This window comes from Silurus aristotelis, assembly GCF_946808225.1.
Source record: "Silurus aristotelis genome assembly, chromosome: 7".
Lineage (NCBI taxonomy): Eukaryota > Metazoa > Chordata > Actinopteri > Siluriformes > Siluridae > Silurus > Silurus aristotelis.
Genome location: NC_139580.1, coordinates 12,539,280 through 12,560,902, shown reverse-complemented (window position 1 = coordinate 12,560,902; position 21,623 = coordinate 12,539,280). Strand labels below are relative to the sequence as shown.

The window sequence follows — 21,623 nt, the reverse complement described above, 5'->3', positions numbered from 1 at the left end:
CCCGCCTTCGACTGCTGCCCAATCCTCTACAGCACCGTCCCTTACGGTCCCTCCTGCAGGTGGTGAGCCCACGGGAAGGCGGCCCCACGTCACTCCGACGTCACGGACCTTGATATTTCCCTCGTAAGGGACCCCCGGAGCATAGAGGGTTAAGGGCCTTGCTCAAGGGCCCAAGAGTGGCAGCTTATATATATATATATATATATATATATATATATATATATATATATATATATATATATATATATCTTCTTCTTCTTTCGGCTGCTCCCATTAGGGGTCGCCACAGCGGATCATCCGTCTCCATACCACCCTGTCCTCTACATCTGCCTCTTTCACACCAACTACCTGCATGTCTTCCCTCACCACATCCATGAACCTCCTCCTTGGCCTTCCTCTTTTCCTCCTACCTGGTGGCTCCATCTTCAGCATTTTTCTACCAATATAATTCATGTCCCTTCTCTGCACATGTCCAAACCATCTCAATCTCGCCTCCCTCACCTTGTCACCAAAACATCCTACATGTGCTGTCCCTCTAATAAACTCATTTCTAATCTTGTCCATCCTCGTCACTCCCAATGAAAACCTTAACATCTTCAGCTCTGCTACCTCCAGCTCCACCTCCTGTCTTTTACTCAATGCCACTGTCTCTAATCCATACAACATCGCAGGTCTCACCACAGTCCTATAAACTTTCCCTTTCATTCTTGCAGATACCCTACTATCACAAATCACCCCTGTCACTCTTCTCCACCCTTACTCCACCCTGCCTGCACTCTTTTCTTTACTTCTCTAACACACTCTCCATTACTTTGCACTGTTGACCCCAGGTACCTGAACTCCTCCACCTTCTTCACCTCTTCTCCCTGCAACCGCATCACTCCACTGCCCTCCCTCTCATTCACACACATGTACTCTGTCTTACTCCTACTGACTTTCATTCCCCTTCTCTCCAGCGCATATCTCCACCTCTCCAGGCTCTTCTCAACCTGCTCTCTACTCTCACCACAAATCACAATATCATCTGCAAACATCATAGTCCAGGGAGACTCCTGTCTGACCTCGTCCGTCAACCTGTCCATCACCACTGCAAACAGGAAAGGGCTCAGGGCCGATCCTTGATGCAGTCCAATCTTCACCCTGAACCAGTCTGTCGTACCTACTGCACACTTCACTGCCGTCACACAGTCCTCATACATGTCCTGCACCACCCTCACATACTTCTCTGACACACCTGACTTCCTCATACAATACCACAACTCCTCTCTCGGCACCCTGTCGTACGCTTTCTCTAAATCCACAAATACACAATGCAATTCCTTCTGTCCTTCTCTATACTTCTCCATCAACATCCTCAAAGCAAATAAGGCATCTGTGGTGCTCTTCCTCGGCATGAAACCATACTGTTGCTCACAGATGGTCACCTCTTCTCTCAGCCTGGCTTCCACTACTCTTTCTCATAACTTCATGGTGTGACTGATCAACTTAATTCCCCTGTAGTTACTGCAGGTCTGCACATCTCCCTTATGCTTAAAGATTGGTACCAGCACACTCCTTCTCCATTCCTCAGGCATCCTCTCCCCTTCCAGAATCCTGTTAAACAATCTGGTTAAAAACTCCACTGCCATCTCTCCTAAACATCTCCACGCTTCTACCGGTATGTCATCTGGTCCAACCGACTTTCCATTCTTCATCCTCTTAATCGCTGCTCTCACTTTCTCCTTACTAATCCTATCTACATCCTGCTTTACCAACTCCACATCCTCCAACCTTCTCTCTCTCTGATTTTCCTTATTCATCAGCTGCTCAAAATACTCCCTCCATCTTCTCAACACACTCTCCTCACTAGTCAACACATTTCCCTCTCCATCCTTTACTGCTCTAACTTGCAGTACATCCTTCCCAGCTCGGTCCCTCTGCCTGGCCAATCGGTATAAATCCTTTTCTCCTTCCTTAGTGTCCAACCTCTTATACAGCTCCTCATATGCCTTTTCCTTGGCTTTCGCCACATCCCTTTTTACCTGCTGCCGCATCTCCTTGTACTCCTGCCTACTTTTCTCATCACTCTGTCGATCCCACTTCTGTTTTGCCAACCTCTTTCCCCTAATGCTCTCCTGCACTTCCTCATTCCACCACCACGTCTCCTTGTCTTGCTTTCTATTTCCAGATGTCACACCAAGTACTTTTCTAGCTGCCTCCCTCATCACTCCTGCAGTAGTTGCCCAATCATCCAGCACCTCTTCACCACCACCAAGCCCCTGTCTGACCTCTTCCCTGAACCTCACACTACACTCTTCCCCCTTCAGTTTCCACCATCTTATTCTTCTTTCAATCCTTACTTTCCTCCTCTTCTTCTTTGCCTCCAAAACCATCCTACAGACCACCATCCGATGCTGTCTAGCTACACTGTCCCCCGCCAACACCTTACAGTCTCCAATCTCCTTCAGGTTGCATCTCCTACACAGAACATACCGAATCCACCTGTGTGCACCTTCCTCCACTCTTATACGTCACCCTATGATCCTCCTTCTTCTTAAAATATGTGTTCACCACTGCCATTTCCATCCTTTTAGCAAAATATACCACCATCTGCCCTTCCACATTCCTCTCCTTAAAACCATACCTACCCATCACCTCCTCATCACCTCTGTTCCCTTCACCTACATGCCCATTAAAGTCTGCCCCAATCACCAATCGTTCTTTCCTAGGTACACCATCTACCACTTCATCTAATTCACTCCAGAATCTTTCCTTCTCCTCCATCTCACAGCCAACTTGTGGAGCATAGGCACTGATGACATTTATCATCATCCCTTCAACTTCCACCTTCACGATCATCACCCTATCAGAAACTCTCTTCACCTCCACTACACTCTTACTGTACTCTTTATATATATATATATATATATATATATATATATATATATATATATATATATATATATATATATATATATACCATATATACTCTGACCAACCAATCAGAGGACTAAAACATGCTGAGATATATATATCAGGGGCAGGATGTGCATTTGGTACCTTGGCCTTCAGTGGGGGCTTACCCAACTTAATCCACCTCTTAATACCACCACTATTGCTGCATTTCGTTGCCTTGTACTTGTACATGTGTAATGACAATAAAGTTGAATCTAATCTAATCTAATCATGTCGCAATTATAGAAACATCAATACAATACAAAAACACAGTATAACAATGTGTGGCATTACAGAGAGAGAGACATTTCGCATATGGAAGGTGAATACGATTTTACTAAAGCAAGCTCCAAACCTCTACACTACAACCGCAACTGTGCCACCTACATCATCTGGAGCAGTTCAGAACCAATATTTGACTAATAACATGACAAAAACAATAAAAATGTTAATAAAATACAACCTACTCACCAGAGATACAGACTCATAATTTGCACCGCTCCTCAGAAGCTGTAAGCCAGTGGTACCTATTTAGTGGTCTGGAAGTGGCAAACAAACCCTTTCCCGGGCTGAGCTAGCTAGCTTTGGGGTTGGCCAACCTCGCCTCACGATGTCTAGCTTTTCTTGAAAATGTATTTTAAAGTATGTTTGAGACTAAATCAATTGCTCTTCCTCCATAGGCATAAAAAAGTCTATCTCAGATGTATTAATGTGTGCAGCGCTCTACAGACATGTTTTACTAGTTGAACTTGGCTGTAACAGTTTCCCTCTGACCAACCAATCAGAGGACTAAAACATGCTGATGCTATTCTGTGCCAGCTAGCTGGCCCTGTGAGGCGAATTTGAAATCTGATTGGTTAAAGAAAAAGACCTGTTTCTAATAGAGACTCAGGTAAAAAAAAGGCCAGCAGTACAAACCTCAAAGGCCCTGGGCAGATTGACATGGAGCACATAGAGGCTGAAATCTGATAGAGAAACACTAGGAAATTAAAAGAATAAACTGTTGGGAATAAATTAATACAGTTTCATAGAACAAATATTAGAATTTCTGTTGTAAATGTTTGTCAGTGCTTCTGATAGTGTTTAGGCCAGCAGAGAAGGCTTTCCTATCCCTGACCACCCGCCACTGACATATATGTTTATTTATTTTTTTATTTATGTGTGTGTGTCTTTGTATGGAGACTTGACATGGCTTTGAGTCAGTGCTGAATATGTTGCCCCACGTGCTTACAAAAACAGGAAGAGATGTCAGGGGGTAGGGGGTCGTTTTACACCATAGCACCCGTGTTCTCATACCCTGGGAAGCTGCCACTGCTGCCACCATGACTCAACCTCCTGTCATAACTCATCTAAGCAGCTTCAACAAGCCATACAGTCCCATATTTACACTAGACAAACTGAGAACATGTTCATTTTGCCCATATTAAACCATTGGTTTATGAGATCTGCCTGCTGCTCAATTTGAGATTGCTGTTGTTTTAATTAAGTTTTTAGGAAATATTACCAGAAGATCCTGCTTGAAGATTTTGATAAAAAATTCCAATAGGTATACAGATACACTCTTTCAGTGATCTTGAATGCACCGAGCAAAGGATTTTAATTGAAGTTCATTGAACATTCTTGTTATTGCACAAGTAAAACTTTTTTGGGTTATCCATTAGAATATAGTATTTCTATCTGGGTTTCTGCTGCATTTTTAAATGTTAGGCATTATTGTAAAACAAATTAAATTTTCCAATTTTTTTATTTAAAAAAGCTTACTGTCATATGGACTTATAATGCAGGGTATGAGGATGGTGTGGAGTTTATTAAAGTCAGGTTTTATGAAAATGTCATGGAGATACAATATGAGCAACATTTAAGACTCATAAAACATGCTGACCTCTGGTCACCTATTGCTGAAGATTGATGCTCTTTATCTTTATGTTTTAAGGTATATGAAGGCTCAGTGTAGATTAAAGTTGCTTTGTAACCAGGCTGTTAAGTATGGATAAGACTGTGACAGAAGGATTGCTGTGATCTTTAGGGTTAACTCATCAGGCAGAAAATTCAGGCTGTCAGTCAAACAGATGGCAGGAAGCCAGCAGACACTTCTTTGACAAGGCCATGGCCCAGAAGTATCAAGTGTCAATAGGAAGAAACGCTAGTCTATGATCAGCTTCTCTCCCATGATACACTCATATTGACAAAAATAAATCCAACTGATCCTTGTGAGGTAGAGAACGCCCTCAAGACATTTATGAAAATAAAACCTTTCTTTGGAACTTACACACTAGTCTCAGAATAACACTATATTCACAAAATACCTGGTATATACAATATATTTGTACACTTAGCTGGCCACACATATCAGTCATATTGTTTATCTGCACTGGTTTCCATCATGTCCATAGGGAAATCAATTACTATAACTACTGTAGCACCAGCCCTTATATACTGACTAAGATGAAAGAATGTTGTCAAACTTTCCAAGGTTGACACTTTTTCAGGCATGTTTAAAGCTTGAAAATTGGTTACATTTAGTTTGCAAGAAATCAAGGTATGTTGTGGGCATCTTGGCACATTTTTCAAAAATAATAGTCTTGTACCAAATAGACTGTTCTTGGCCAATTTAAATGACAAAAAGTTCTGACAAAGACATTCTGATTATAACAAGGCATCTGACTTGTGACATTACTTGGTTAGTACTTTAATGTTAAGTTTATTGAGGTTAGGTCACAATCTGTCCTTCCAACTTCTTTCATCAGAAAAAATATGGTTGTTTTCTCCAAAGTTTTATAGCACTAATAATCATTGTTTCTAAGTCAACTGCACATTTTTTAGGTTTTATTATACTATAATTTTTAATCCTCTAGGAATCAAAATGTTGCATAGGGGTGAATGTCTTCAGGTAACAGGGTTGAATTAATGTCATGCATGAACAAAACTAAAACTGCTAATTTTCACTGTAATGGATGTGCCTGAGGGAAAAAGATGAAGTGGACTTGGACAGGAAGTCAGTATATGTCCTCTGTGCCCTAGATAATTTAAATTAAACCTTTAAATTATTATATGTAGTTATTATATTTGCAGATATAATAGGTTTATATGAAGGAAAACATTTGTCTATGCTATTTTGCATATACATGTTTTTTTTTTTTTTTTTACATATATAAATTTGTAAAAATTTTATTTAAAGTCTACTATTTCATTTGAAATAATTATAGCTACTTGTTACAATATCAATTATTAAAAGCTCAAAATAAATACAATTAAATTGATTTGTATTAAATGGAAAGTATAGCCTTTTTAGTGCATATTGTTCCTTTCTTTTTCTTTTTTTTTTTTTGTAAGTGGTACAGCAACACAATCATCTCTAACAAGCACATAAAATTTCCTTAGAGATTTCCTTGTCAAAGAAGAAACACATTCATGCACTCCTAATTACGACACCATTGTCCTTACATGCCTCAAACACCTAGTGTGGTACTCAGACAGAATGACACTGGTGCAGATTGTCACATTGTAATAATTTAACTCTGATGTCTGCTGATAGAGATGCACTCCCGACATTATGTCCAAATGTATGATTGATTGCTCCCTCACATTGTCTCAGTATTTCTAAAGAATCCCTTGACTAAATTTAATTGCAACTGTCAAGTCATATCATACATAATTCACTACATTATTACATGAACTATTTACATATATAAATACGAGCCACTGTAATAAGGAAAAAATATTTCACTCACTCATCATGTGAGACGATTCAATTCAATAATTTTTTAGTTGTATAGCGCTTTTAACAATGAACATTGTCTCAAAGCAGCTTTACACAGATGTGGTGATGAAAATGAATAAGATGTTCTTCATAAGTGTAAGTTTGTCCCTGATGAGCGAGCCGGTGGCGACTGCAGCAAGAAAAAACTCCCCAAGATAGCATAAGGAAGAAACCTTAAGAGGAACCAGGCATCTGGAATGTCCCGAATGTCCATTTAATACAGATAAACAATGTTGAGGTGGGCAGTGATGTGATCAGAAGCAAATTGGAGTCCTGAGTCAATGTAGCAGACTGTTGACATTATCTACAGTCCAACTCCATCCTCAAAGCTCCAGTTCTTACTTCTGGAATTTCATAGATCCCCAGGGCTTTAATAAGAAACCATTCCCAGTTGCACAGAGTGGTCTCCAAACGAAGAGCACACCATCCAGAGGCAGACCAGGATGAAGTGGGCAGATCCGAGGAGGGGAGAGGGGCAGGAACAGTGGTCACTGGAACCTCAGGAGCATGATTAACGAGAGAGAGAGAGGGGGGGGGGGGTGACAGGGAAAGAAGGACATGGATTATTAAGTATCCTTATTGTTGTATGAAAGTTAAGGACACTGTGCAGTTGGAACTCCAGCAAGACTCGCTATGGCAGCATAACTAAAAGGGAGAGCCAGAAGGTAACACAGGCACAAGGGATCTCTGGGATAAGAGACGACCCACCACACCACCGTCAACAAACCCGAGTGAATGTGTGAGAGTGAGGGATGACAGCATACAAATATCCCAGTTCATCGAACACTCTTTATCCATGATGCCTCCAGATCTGCTCCTTTACCTAGGAAAAATCTACTGATAGAAGACTTAAATAAATAAATATTTTTTCAGCCCCGACATGAACCCTGAGACTGTCTCTGAGTCCTGAGAACTGATTGGAAGGCTGTTTCAGGCAACGATGTTGCCCAGTTAATGCTAATGATAGATTTTAGGAAGCCTAGCCTTTTCATTCACTCTTCTCATCACAGCTTGAAGTGCTTGTGACTCTTTAGATTAAAGATGGTCAAATTAACCATTAATAGCTCTAAACTTTAATAAATGGGTTCAGAAATATTGATTAAGTTTATGTTGATTTATTTAATAAATGCAAACCTACATATTAAATTTTTTTTTTTTTGGTAAGTACATACGCCTTCATTCATGAACATTCCCTTATTTAATACTTTTTTAATCAGTCCCTGATTCTACATTATTAGTATCTAGAAATGTGCAGACTCGATAGCACTGATCACAGCTGTGCTAAAATATACTACTGTGAGTCAGGTTGCTAAACACTTGTTGGATTAGTATGTAACATTTTTAATCAAAGAGATTTGTAAAGTCTTTTCTGTCTCTTTAGATTTTAAACACATGGGTGTGAAAATTACAAAATAAATAGCAGATTATCAATACCAAAGGGTTTCAAAGCTGTTCCTGTCTCTAAAGATTTTGAACAGAGGCTTCCTACAATGTAAATTACATAGCAATGAGTAAACGTGGGGCTTAATGAATGAATGGGAGCAGGATATTTGCAATTAACTGATAAGGATTATTTATGTATGAGAGACAGTTTTCAGTCCCAGGGATGACCTGAAGTTCAAATCAAGTAAAATCAGAACACATGTATTTTGCTATACAACCTGAAAATGAGCTTAAAATACTGAGTCTCTCCATGCAAGCAGTAAAATGTGTTTATCAGTATCAATTATCATTCAACAAAACCTCTCAAGATTTGCTGATGAAAATTCAAGCAAATATTTTCATCAGCTACTTTTATTATCAAAATAAAGTCTGAAAGCTAACAATACATTTATTAATATATTCAAAATATATACAAATAAATAAAATTATCTTAAGAACCAGCTCTATGGCCAAAGTTAAAACATTTCCCTCTTATCTTTGCATACTTATTTTGTAAAGGTCATTCTATAAGCCAATTAATGAAAACATGCTGTGTGATATACTGCAAAAACTGTTCAGCTTGAGGATACAATTATGTCTGCTAATGTTAAACATTTGTCTGTGGAGAAACACAATTTCATACTTGTAACTTTTTTATAGATTACTGGGTATTACTAGCATGCTTAATAAATATAGACCTATTTAACCTATTCCTTTACTATGGCGTTGTCATGTTTTAATCATATACCTTATTTTACTATATTACTATATTACTGCACTTTCCAGAAAATTATCCAAACAGCTTATCTGCAGCATGATCCAAAACAACATGCAAAAGCTTCAGTTAATGTTCCCACCAGACATCGGAATTGGAGAAAATAGTGTGATCTCAGAAACTTTGATCATGGCATAGCTGGGGGAGTGGAAGCTCAGTGGTTAAGGTACTGGGTTATCGATTAGAAGGTCAGGGGTTCAAGCCTGGGTATTGCCAAGCTGCCACTCTTGGGCCCTTGAGCAAGGCCCTTAACCCTATGTGCTCCAGGAGGGCTGTATCATGGCTGACCCTGTGCTCTGACCCCAGATAATAAAAAAAAGCTGAGATATAAAAAGATTTTACTGTGCTGTATTGTATATGTGACAAATAAAGGCAACAAAAAGATGTCTGTGACAGATGCATATTTTAGAAACTGCCACCGTTTAGTTGTATTGTTATTCTCTATTCTCTAGTCTCTAGTGTTTACAGTAAATGGTCAAAAAATATTTACTGAGTGGCCTCTCTGTGGGCAAAATCTCCTTGTGTACAAGAAAGATAAAAAAAGAATGGCAAGACTGGTCCAAGCTGATAGGATGGTAATTCAAATGATCTCTCTATACAACAGTGGTGAGAAGATAAGCATCTCTGAACACATGCTGCATTGAAGCTTGAGAGAAATTGCACTCCCACCTGCCAAGACCAGTAATCTAATGTCAAATGGCACTAGCTTACTAAAACTACACAGCAGACATTGGGAAAATGACCAGATGACATTCCCATTCTTTGTTGAGAGGAAAGAAATCCAGGCTGATTGAATAACTGCATGATTATACAGGGGTACATATATTCTTAATAAAGTTGCCAGGATTTTTATAAGTAATATAAGTACTGATCTACATTAAGTCACAATCTCTCACTAAATGTCTAACAGGCATAATCAAAGAAAAGACATACTAAGCAGAATTCAAGCCTCAGTCCATTTCTGATCTTAAAAACAAACAAACAAAAATACATATATACACTTTCGCCTAGATTATTAATTGATTGTTTTATCATATTATCACAAAATTTAAGATGTTTCTCTTGCATAACACCTGATTCTAGTACTTGTCTCTCAGGGTGCCATCACTAGAACAAAATATTAAACTTATTTGTTTTAGACTCTGGGGATGTGAATCCGCATTCTAAAAAGGGTAATTGAAATTCATCTAGGAGATGGTGTGAAGGGTTGCCTGAAAAGTAATTTGCTTACCAGATAGATGTGAAATAGAACCAAGAGATCAAAACTAATTGTCTCCTGACAGTGTAACGACAATCCTTGCCTTTCTTTTTTTTTGCCATGCAATCTGCTAAACGACAACACAGAATTAAATGAAAACCAATTAAACAGCATTATTAGTCAAGTCAAGTCAAGTCAAGTTTATTTGTATAGCGCTTTTCACAACAGACATTGTCTCAAAGCAGCTTTACAGAAAACAACAGTGAAGGTGAATGGTGTGCGTTTGTCCCTGATGAGCAAGCCGTGGCGACAGTGGCAAGGAAAAACTCCCTTAGATGATATGAGGAAGAAACCTTGAGAGGAACCAGACTCAAAGGGGAACCCATCCTCATATGGGTGACATCAAGAGTTTGGTCATAAATCTTTCAACAATACAGAACAATTTGTGATCATCATAGATCCAGCATCAGCTTCTCCATGCCAGGGCCTTTAAACACTCGGCATCTACTTCTCCATGATCATCCATAGGTCCATAATCTTCACGAGGTGGGACGTGACTGGAGCTGGCTAAACCTCAGGATGCCTCGGGATGGGGAGAGAAAGAGAAGCAGTGGAGAGGAATTAGCGTAGCTGCTGTTCATGATATTAACAGCACAAGTTGATAATGTGCATGTAATCATATATTCTGGAGCACAAGGTTGTGATGTGATGTGTGTGATGTGTGTTATGTGTAGGCTTTGCTAAAAAGATATGTTTTTAATCTACTATTATTAATTGTAAATAAATAAATAAATAAATAAATAAATAAATAAATAAATAAATAAGAAAGAAAGAAAGAAAGAAAGAAAGAAAGAAAGAAAGAAAGAAAGAAAGAAAGCTTAACAGCCATGGCTTTCCTCAATCTCAACACATGATTTAAAAATTCAATGTGCCCTTAATCTAAGAAAAAAAATGAAATATGGCATAGATGTGAATAAAGTCCATTCATTTTTAAGTAGGCAACTGGTTCCTTTGAAAATGATGGTGACACTAATAACCAGCAACCCTACCACTTTTGTTGATTCATTTCTCTCAATGGATGCCACATGGGCTTTGGTGAAATGCGGAATCAATTTGGGTCACCTGAAACAGAGTGGCCAAGCAGCGATATTTTGAAATTGTGGTCATTTGACTTCCATATGGCAGCTGAGGCCACACCGCTATATCTTCATCAAGTCCTGTGTGCTTCAGCCAGTCCCCCTGACTGTGCATTTAGCGCTCCAGTATGACCTTACAGTAAGCGCTAGAGCTGTGCCATGGCCTGCCCAGAGCATGGCCCTTAGCATGCCTATTAACTTCTATAAAGGAACAGGGCTGTTTGCATTTCTGAAATTCCTGTATCCATTCCTCATTTCAATTCTGCTTATAAAGTTTCTTTCAAGTGCAACCCAGGTATCTTTCATCTAGAGACTTATATGAAGTAGAAATTTCAAAACCCAGCATTTTCCTGAGACAAAAAAAAAATTGCAATATAATTCCCTAAACCTTTTGAACAGTTGGAAGTGTTTGAAGAGATTAAAGTAAGTTAGAAATGAAAGCGCATCTTTACCCCAGCCTTAACCTCATTGTTTAGCATTAGACAACTGCTATGCTTCCAAGAAATGTACAAAAGTACTTCTACAAAAAAATTTTCTGATTCTAACAATGTCTTATGTTTTTCTTTCCCACAGCCTCACATTTCATTCTATTATATATTCTAAAATGCATGTATTATCATTGTTTTGTGGTAAAAACCAATTTTATTAGGAGACAATGACATTTTCTTAATGAATTAACATCCTGGGGAATATAATAATGTCAGTGAATATGAAAATACATGCAGTGTTCTGGGAAACCTATTTCATAATGTCACTGTGGCTGTAGTTAACAACTAATCAGGTCTGGACCCCAATTAAATTATCCACAATATAAGATAGATCATTTTATTAAAAATAGAAATATATTTCAGTTCAGGGCAACCTGTATTTCCCCTTTCAGGAACTTGAGCTGCACCAAAAATGCTTTGGGAATGCCTCGCGTTGTTCACGCTCTGAATCACGTGTAATATGGCCAATAGGTAGTTGTGACATATTTGGCGGGCGATGTCGCGCAAACCAGGAAGCTACAAAATGAGAGCGACATCAGCTTCTGTTGTTCAGGTAAGCTTTTAGTGTGTGAATCTGTGCAGCATGGCTAAAAAGCAAACAAACTTTCGCATGTGTGTCCCTCCTTGCCCCCTTTTTATTACGCTAGAGGAACCAGTTTGTGCTTTGAGAACCAGTCCCCTCTGGTTCTCTCTCCGTTGGGGCTGGATGCCATGGTGTAGACGTGGCCGAAGCTACATCTGTACGCCCCTTTCCCCTATCATGCTGCTCCCAGGAGTTCTGGAGAAAATCCACCAGTGAGACCGTGCTCGAGGGACCTCGCTGGGAAATTCCTCCCAGGAAGGATCTCCTCTCACATGCAGGGGAAACCCTGGTTCACCCCTGCCCAGAGTTATGAAAGCTGTGGCTGTGGCCCCTAAAGGGGATGCAGTTTCCAGCAGCTGGTCTCTCTACTGAGGTAGAGACCATTCACCATTCCAAAGCTCTATTCATAAGGAGGTTGTATGCCGCCATATGGCATTTGTTCACCACGTGGTGTGAGCACCACCCGGTTGGTACAGTTCTGGAGTTCTTGCAGAAACAGTTTGCCACAGGATTTGCTCCATCAACCCTGAAGTGTTACGTGTTTGCTATCATGGCTTATTGTACCCCACTAGCGGTTCAGTCGCTGGGGAAACCCCCCCCTTCCGACACGTTTCCTACGTGGCATCCGGAGGCTGAGGACTGGGACACAACCCAGAGTGCCTTTGTGGGACTTGGCCATTGTGCTGGCAGCTCTATCTGAGGCCCCCTTCAAGCCTTTGGCTGCTGACCTTTGTCAGGTTCTATGACCTTGACATCAGAGCCACTCCTGTCTCCTCTGTCCTGCATGGAGGTTGTGTTCAGACACACTAGGCAGGGACTGGTCAGTATGGCGTGATTGGACACTCGTTCCCAAAAGCTCAAGTTCCTGAAAGGGAACGTCACTAGGTTACATAGGTAACCCTAATTCCCTGAGGGAACAAAGCGTTTTCGACGCAGCTCTCGTTCACTCAGGGAACTAGGGTGACATTTTTAGAACTATACAGTAAATAGTAGAAAATGTTAAAATACGTAAAACCATGTATAGCGTTTTTCAAAAACTCACAACAATACATAACCCATGAGCAAATATAAACCCAAAAATGACAATTTTATCTAACTTACAGAAGTCCAACATAATAACCTCCTATTTAAAGATCTTTTTTTATTGAAAGGCTAAATTCTGCCACACAGTGTAATAAACCAATATATTTATGATAAAGCCACAGGGTTCATATAATGCCCTGAAGGCATATTTCTGTGAATACACACTGTAATTTGGAGCTGTTGGCCTGGACATGCATCATCAAACTGTCCACAGGTGGGAGGTCTTGGGGCAAAAAGGGAGTTAAAAAAGGAAATTGTGAAAAATGGCAGCTAGGCTCACTGAAAGCTGTCTCTATGCTCGAGCTCAGGGATTTAAAAGTAATAAAAAAAAATTCCTTCTTACCTACTCCTGCATCTGCCAGGAAGTCAATCTAGGTTCACATTACAAGTTAAAGCAGGGTGCAGTAAGGGCATGATAAAGTGGCCAGTATTGAACTAAATGGAATAGGAAGCATCGTTAATGGTTCTTGCTTTCTATATTGGTTCTACACGGTAACATTTCTGAAATTCTTTTGTGGTTGTTTAAAGCATTCTCCAAAGAGACAAACCAAAAAATAATTGATTTCTTTAAGTGCATGTTCATTTACTCATCTTTAGTAACCACTTTATCTATACAGACTCATTGTGGATCTGGAGACTCTTTCCATAACACTTGGTTTGATGTGGGACAAAACACTCTGGATGGGACACCAGTTCATTAGAGGACACAATGCACACACATTTACACATTCATTCACACCTAAGGGCAATTTAGCATAGCCAGTTTGCATAACAGCATGTTTTAAAAAGGTGAGAGAAAACCAGAGAAACCAAAGGAAATCAACACAGACATCAGAAAAATGTGTGAAATTCAAACACAGACAGTAACTCAAGTTCAAGATAGCAACCTTATCTGTTTTTTAAAATATACAACACATTACAGATGCCTCTTGTCAGGTCTGAGTTACGAAGGATCGATTAAATAAAATAGAAATATTGCAGTTTTCTTGAAATCTCAGGATAATTAATTAAAAATTGTAATCATGAAAAAAACTAACTGTTAAAAAGGTTTACTCTATAACAAAACTAGGTTTTTATTATATATATATTTTTTTTTTACAATTTTAAAGTCTCCATTGTTCCCCATAGAACAGGATTTGATCTAAAACTTCTAATCCAACTGGGAAAAAATTGGTTTCTGTGCCATTTCCTCTGTTTACCAGCTGGGTCAAAATGGCTAAAGAGCGAAGTGAACAGAACAGAACAGTTTGAGTTAAAACAAAGGCACAGGGTACCACTTTCAGTGGGAGTTCACTGTTGGATGATCTGTATTTTTTGTTCTGACAGTATCCTTTGACAGAAATAGCCTTCATATGACAGATCTGACAACTTTGACATCCGCTCAAAAGCCTTGTAACTTTTATTCCGTTTGTGTCCAAGAAATACATCATCCATCAAAGTCTCTGTGTGACACAGAAGAGCCACAGTTCACCTTGAGTCTGTGATGATTGTACATTAAATGTTTGCAGAAAGACATAACAGCATCAGCTGACCTTTATTAATTAAAGTTGATTAGAAGTCAGAGGAGATTTGAGCACTGGAAATTATATACATTCATGGTTGAAGAGTTCTGGGGCTGATTCATGAAACTGTCATATTATTACAAGTACAAATGATAAGTCAGAATTTGTTGTAGGGCAGAAATGGTTCAGTTCATACAGTGAATACAACATATCAACATACATAACATGAAATATGTGCAAATTATTTGAACATTTAAATAATTCATACGAATGATTATGTGGGGTAAAAACAGAGCATATGAAATGAAATATCAGCTGCCTATCAGCTAATTTTTTTTACTACTTATATTAATAGATAGATAGATAGATAGATAGATAGATAGATAGATAGATAGATAGATAGATAGATAGATAGATAGATAGATAGATAGATAGATAGATAGATAGATAGATAGATAGACAAACATTTCTCAATTACATCATGTCAATTATCTATTTGATATATTATTTACATTAAAGATCTACATAATTCCTCAGAAACAACAAGAACTATTAACAGCTATTTACCAACTGCTGTGATTTAGTTTATTACTGTCACCTAATAAGCCAGTTGAATGTCTGTAGTGGATTTCTTGACTTTTTGGGATCTCAGAAGTGGAATATCCAAAAAACTTTTTTCTTAAAGTAAAATTAATTAAATAAAGTAATATATAAAGAAAAAAGAATGTAATGAGACAATATAAAAAATGTGATAAAAGCAGCAGCTGGACAGTGTAATAATAAGCTTATATTGTGAAATTGTTTGCTAATTTAGGATGGGTTATTATAAGCAAATACTTACACATATTTGCTGTATCCTGAGTCTAAAGTAAATTGCTCATCAGTTCTCTCCTTACACATTGTAACAACCACATACCATAGCTATCATTATTCATATCATAATTATAGGCTTCATGAAGACAGTAATTCAAGTTAAAAATCAAACCAGAGTGTGTGCTGTAACAAGACCACCATGATGCAGCCATTGTATTTCATTATCTGTATAAAACACAAAATGTGTAATAATGTACTTCTTCTTTCGACTTCTCCCTTCAGGGGTCACCATAGCGGATCATTCTTCCCCATACACCCATGTCCTCTGCATCTGCCTCTTCCAACCCAACTACCTGTATGTCTTCCCTCACCACATCCATAAACCTCCTGCTTGGCCTTCCTCTTTTCCTCCTTCCTGGCAGCTCCATCCTCAGCATTCTTCTACCGATATACCCCATGTTTCTTCTCTGCACATGTCCAAACCATCTCAATCTCGCCTCTCTCACTTTGTCAACAAAATGTCATACATGCACTGTCCCTCTACTAAATTAATTTCTAATCATGTCCATCATCATCAATCCCCAAGAAAACCTCAACATCTTCAGCTCTGCTACCTCCAGCTCCACCTCCTGTCTTTTACTCAATGCCACTGTCTCAAAACCATACAACATCGCAGGTCTCACCACAGTCCTATAAACTTTTCCTTTCACTCTTCGTAGATACCCTTCTATCACAAATCACTCCTGTCACTCTTCTCCACCCACTCCACCCTGCCTGCACTCTTTTCTACACTTCTCTAACACACTCAGTTAACCCCAGGTACCGAACCTCATTTAAATATGTACTAATGTACTAAAAATCACATACTGAATAGGTGATCACTTTTGGGTGCCTTATGTTGTTGTTGTTGCTTTTGTCACTGCTGCTGTTCCTGTGATGGTACAGAGGGTAGTGTTGCTTTCCAGCAGTCCCTAGTTTAATCCTGAGTTGAGATATTGTCATCATTATCTTAAATTGTCTGCATGGATATTGTTTAGTCCATGACTGCATTGCTTTTTAGTCCATGACTCCCTGTGTACCTAAATTTTTTGTTACAATTTTTAATCTTGAGCCACCAGCATATATTTACCATTGCTCTTGTTGTCATTTCCTTTTGCTTTTTCTATTTCCCTGCGTTTAGCTTTCTAAAAAATGTGTGAGTAATGACACTGATTTCTTTGACAAAGAAAATCCAAAGAAGAACAATAAAACACATTAGCACTAACCTGCACACACAATCATCTTAGTGCAGCTGATGAAGTCAAAATGGCTGACTTGGAAATGTGTCGCTGCAATGCAGCAGTGTGTGCTTCCTTGTGTAACACACCCACAAAATGACCTGTTTTAGAGCATGCATGTTTTTCCATGAACTCATTAGCATCACTGCAGCATATTACAGCAGCTGGGAAAGTGCACACACTAGATCACATACTGTATGAACCAAAGAAGCACTTATGGTGCACATATGGAATTAAACATCTCATCAGTATGTTAATGTGCTTCATTCTTGTGGCAAGGTGACTTTCATTAAGCAGGTGAAGACATATTAAGGCAACCTGTTTAAAATACTGCACAAAAAAGACTGTGGGGAATTAAAGAAGGAATAAAAGCACATTGTGAACCTCCCCTTATTACATATTCTCCAACTCTTTGTGTTTTAATCAAACTAACTACTGTAGGAGAGAAAATGCTTCATCAAATTTGTGATCTACATGACAGATGGTTCTCATATCTAGGTATGAATAGATATGATAAACAGTTTGCATTTTCATTTCGACTATACCGTATCACAAAAACTATATCAATAGTCAGAAGAACCTGAGGAGATTTAAAACAAGTCTTGCAGCTGCTTTATGGATTAGTTGCAGGGATCAGATGGCTTCCAGAGTAAAAGTTGTCCAGAACTACCCAGAGCTCAGAACTACACCAGCTCAGTCTTGCTGGAACTTTCTTTCAGCTGATGAGCTGCCATGTCCGATGATATTTCTGCAAGATATGCTGAGATCCTCACAGAAACATGAGTGTCTGAGGTAAGAAAGCAGAAGATGTCTTAATGTCGTCAGCATTGCAATGGTATAAAAACAATGTAAGGATATGACCTCACTGAGAGAGCAGGAGGAAAGAAAAAAAAACAGAAAAAGAGCCAGAGCTGATATTTGAGAGTCTACATGGACCAGATTTGGATCCCCACTCTATCACCTGATATAAGCATCTTTCTAAGTAAGAGGCAATCCACCACCATGCTATGGATTGCCATTAATGCCCTATATTCCATGACTCATGAGGATAGACAAACGGCTCCTATGCAAAGGCTGCTGAAATGTCATGGAAGATGAGGACTGATGACAGATTGGCTGATCTAGTATCATTAAGCTTCTCTGTAACAGATACAAGAGCAGTTTATAAACTGGATAGAATCCTAGAGGTTGTTCTTACAAAGAAAAAATAAGTCAATTTAAAAAGAAAACAGAAGTATTACTGGGCAAATTGATTTAGGCAATTCAAAGCTGCTGGTACACAAGTGGGTGCAAAAAGGTCTACAGTTTTGACATTTCTGTCTAATTTTGTTGTGAAGAGGGAAAATGCTGTAACATTTTGGGTATGAGAGTGAATTCTTTCTTTTGCAAAAAGTTTTCATAGACATAAAGGAATCTAAATAAAAAACAGTGCAGAATTATGATAAAAACTTTATATGATATAAATATTTTTAAGCATTTTCACTCACTTAAAAATGGACAGAAAGATTGAAATTGTTGTCATGGTATAACTGCACATTTCATGCTAGATTAACTGGAAATAAAAAAAAATAATTAATTATCACCCTTTTTTCAGCTGATCGAAAAGCCTTTAGCACTGGTATTTCACATTTAGCTTCTACAGTATAGCTGTTTGTTTACTTGTGTCATTTTGGGTAAATGTGTGTGTCAAATAAATAAGTGTAAATGAGTGCTAAGTGGGATATGGTAACGTAACATTTGTTTGTTGCTGGGACTGGAGGTTCTGCAGCTTATGCTTTGAGCAGACTTTTGCTGAAGCAGCAAGTCTGTCGCTTGTGTTTAGAGTTAAATAAATAATGTAAAGTTACTAAAGAAGCTGTAATAAGCACAGTATTTAAATAAAGATGTCAATAATTAAACCGAAAATGCTGTATTATACTGTATATCTTGCTTTAATGAACATAATATCAATAACATGTCTAAGCATAGCTAACTAATTATTAAAAATGTTTTGACTAGATATGAAGTGAGCTTTTTGTTCAGAGTGAATTAAAAAATAAACTATAAGTGATATGGCTCACAGTGAGGGTGCTGAGAATGTATAATTTATACCTTTGTGGGGGGTTTTAGATATAGCTGGAAAAGCATTTATTGTTGTGTACAATTGAAATTATTTATAACCTGTAATTTTTATGATCGCATTCTAAATTCAGAGAGGTATTCATATACTCTTTAATAAAGTGAAATGAAAAGTTCCTTTTTATAATTCATAATTCCACTGCACCTGAACTTGTTCTGTCTCTTTTGTCCTCTTGCACATATTGGAAATGAAAACAATGATGAAGAAAAACACCTGCATAGTTTCATTTATTGCCTTCCAAAGCTTTAAGAGCACAAGCTCCTGTCCAGTTGTATGCTTGTGGGTATAAAAAGTGTGCGTGTGTGTGTGTGTGTGTGTGTGTGTGTGTGTGTGTGTGTGTGTGTGTGTGTGTGTGTGTGTGCTGAGTACTATTTTCAAATAGAAAAAAAAATCAGAAAATATGTCAACATTTGGAGTTTAAAAGCTTTTGTCAAGGGTTAAGGTGGCATAACATTAATGAAATTGGTAATGAAATGGTTAATGAAATACTAAATGTTGATAGACTTTATTTGTAATTTATTTATTTGTATTTAAATAGGTAAAAAGTGTGTGAATAACTGATAATCACACCAAGGGTTTGTGATTAAGCCATTGGCTCTGAAGGTTGTGAGTTCAAATTCCAGCCACACCAAGATGCCACTTCTGGGTCCCTGAGCAAGACCCTTTACCCTATTGCTGCTCAGTTGGTTGAATGAGATAAGTGTTCGTTGCTCTAGATAAGGGCATCTGCCAAAATGTAAAAATTTCAAATATTCCCCTTTTGATTGTTAACCTACACACTTCGGCAGACTCTAGATTTTCGAGTATGATTATGGGTATTTTGCTACAAGAGCAGTGTATATCACACACTGATGTCGTACAAGAAGACCTGCTGCAAAGTCAGTCTTCCAATTTGCCCCAAATTTTAGTGGGGTTGCAGTCAGGGATAATGGACACAAGTTATTATTTCCAGTGAAGGAAAAAATGTAAGGTCGTAGTATGCATAGACACCCCATACCAGAAATGAACCACATATGTGTGTGATGGTCAGGTAACCACATACTTCTGACCATTTAATATATTAGAACATCCTGACTTTTTAGTTTAGTTTGCTACTGTGTGTATGTGTGTGTGTGTGTGTGTGTGTGTGTGTGTGTGTGTGTGTGTGTGTGTGTGTGTGTGTGTGTGTGTACCTGAGACTGTTTTCTAATGTATTTAATACTTTCAAACCTAATTAACTATTTACAAAATATGAAATGTTTTAACATTTAAAACATATTTAATACAAAATATTAAATATTGACGGTGTAGAATATACATACAACAATTTTAAGAATGGATTTTAATCAGATACAAAATACATGTACACAACTGAGATAAATACATGTATACAACATGAATTAATCTATTTAGAAAAAAGAAAAGAATACCGCATACAAGCAACAGACAATCGTGTGACTTAGGATGTACACACAGGTATAAATTATTGAGTAATCACTAATGCTATAAGGTTTGAATCATTTGGCTTTAATAAGAATTTCTAAAGGACAGAGATCCTGTAAATGCACATACAGTTTAGAGCTTAAAGGACATTTTTTCCTATAAGGATGAGTTTTAAAACAACAATTATGTGTAATTTCTATATATTTATTTAATATCTATAAACAACAAAAGAAAGCTTTTGCCAGCAAAACAGTCATGTTTCATTAAAAACACTAACTTCAATTATATATTTATTTAATGTCTAAAAATATTTTTGGAAAGAAAGGGAACAGATTTTTTTTTTTTTTTTGAAAACCTTTAATTATTTTAAATTACATATTCCATATTATTTCTATAATTCCATTTTCATTGTAAATTCTATATTATTTTATTTCCCTCTTCATATATTATATTTAATTAGACTGTAAATGTCTCTTCTTTTTTTCTTTCATGTCAGACCCCATTTACATTTATGGCAATTTGACAGATGCCCTTATCCAGAGTGACTAACAATCATCTCATTTATACAAATGAGCAGTTGAGGGTTAAATGATTGGTGCACCACTCAAGGGATCAGCACTGGCAGCTTAATGGTGCTGGGAATTGAACACACAACATTCTGATCCAAAGCCCAACATATTAACCACTAAGCTATTAATTCCAATAATAATAATAATAATAATAATAATAATAATAATAATAATAACAATAATAATAATAATAATAATAATAATAATAATAACAATAATAATAATAATAATAATAATAATAATAATAATAAAATTCCCAGTCTTAATAAGCATTTCACTGCGTCATACTATATATAGTTATTTATGTGACATTTCCATAATTAACTGTAACATTTAATTATCTTATCTATGTTTAATGCAATCAGTCCAATTGTCTGATAATACAGTCAGCATATACAGTAGTTTAAACCTTAATGTGAGAAATTATTTAAAAAAAGATTTTTGCATGTATTAAAGGATACCATGACTAATACTGCATACTGGATTGCTAGATATGATTGTACTAATTTGTAAAAATCCAAGAGAATCCAAATATTGTCTGA

General features: G+C 37.6%; 1 long non-coding RNA gene across 1 annotated transcript; it reads right to left on the bottom strand.

The window, feature by feature from the left end:
* Positions 1-4,072: 4,072 nt before the first annotated feature.
* On the bottom strand, positions 4,073-9,210 carry LOC310728352. The gene is made up of 2 exons (XR_014534246.1): positions 8,487-9,210; positions 4,073-8,439 (listed from the first exon to the last, which is right to left on the bottom strand). It is a non-coding gene; the product is annotated as an uncharacterized lncRNA (long non-coding RNA).
* Positions 9,211-21,623: the final 12,413 nt, after the last annotated feature.